Source organism: Anneissia japonica, unplaced genomic scaffold, assembly GCF_011630105.1.
Source record: "Anneissia japonica isolate Jap-2015-1 unplaced genomic scaffold, ASM1163010v1 scaffold6417_len956965_cov193, whole genome shotgun sequence".
Lineage (NCBI taxonomy): Eukaryota > Metazoa > Echinodermata > Crinoidea > Comatulida > Comatulidae > Anneissia > Anneissia japonica.
Genome location: NW_022713977.1, coordinates 871,430 through 872,559, shown reverse-complemented (window position 1 = coordinate 872,559; position 1,130 = coordinate 871,430).

Sequence of the window (1,130 nt, the reverse complement as noted above, 5' to 3'; positions counted from 1 at the left end):
TTATCTTGACAAGTCGACATAATATAAGTTGTATGTTGTCATGGCGAGATAGGTTATCTTGACAAGTCGACATAATAAAGGTTATGTGGTCATGACAAGATACAATTTGTATTATGTCGACTTGTTATATAGATCTTGTCATGATAGATCTTGTCATGACAACATAACTTTTATTATGTCGACTTGTCAAGATAACCTATCTCGCCAAGACAACATAACATTTTTACTATGTCGGCTTGTCAAGATAATTTATCTCACCATGACAACATACAACTTTTATTATGTCGACTTGTCAAGATAACCTATCTCGTCATGACAACAAAACATTTTTAGTATGTCGACTTGTCAAGATAATCTATATCGCCATGACGACATGATATGTATATTATGTCGACTTGACAACATAATTATCTTGACAAGTCACCAAGTCGAATGGCACTTAGGTGCTTCCGTACGAAATGTTTAGTGTATCATACAAACGTTTAATAAATGCCTGCCTCTGACCACAAGCAATCAAGACAAGACTAGACAAGAACGACTCGCTCGACACGAAAATTTTAGTTTATTGTTAGTTTTTTTACAAACATTCAAATACCTCTGACCGCAAGCAATCAAGGAAAGACTAGACAAGAACCAACCCGCGCGACACGAAAAGTTTAGTGTATTATACAAACGTTGAGACCGCTACACAACGGCCTTTGCTTCGAGATTTGAGCATGAAGGCAAGGCAAAAGCAGCTTTCTTAGCTACGTTTTTTGTCCGCTGATCGGTTAAAAAACGTATTTCATTTTTATTTTATCACTGAAAAACAACTACAGTAAAATTTTTAGCCCATAAATATGATGTGTGTGAAGAAAACATTAAACAATATTTTAATTTGGACCTTCAAAAAGCAGTTAAAAAGAAATTTCTATGAAATTTTAGGGGGGGGGGGGCTAAAGCCTGTTTAGCCCCCCCCCCTCTAAATCCGCCCCTGAGCGTCGCCATCACTACCGTGTACACGCATGTACCTCGGATTCAGTTTGCTGGGCTCTGGTAGCTTCCATCAAAGATAAGCCTTGAAGGTGAAGGGTATTGCAATAGCGCACGCATGTGTGTGTGTGTGTGTGTGTGTGTGTGGGTGTGTGTGT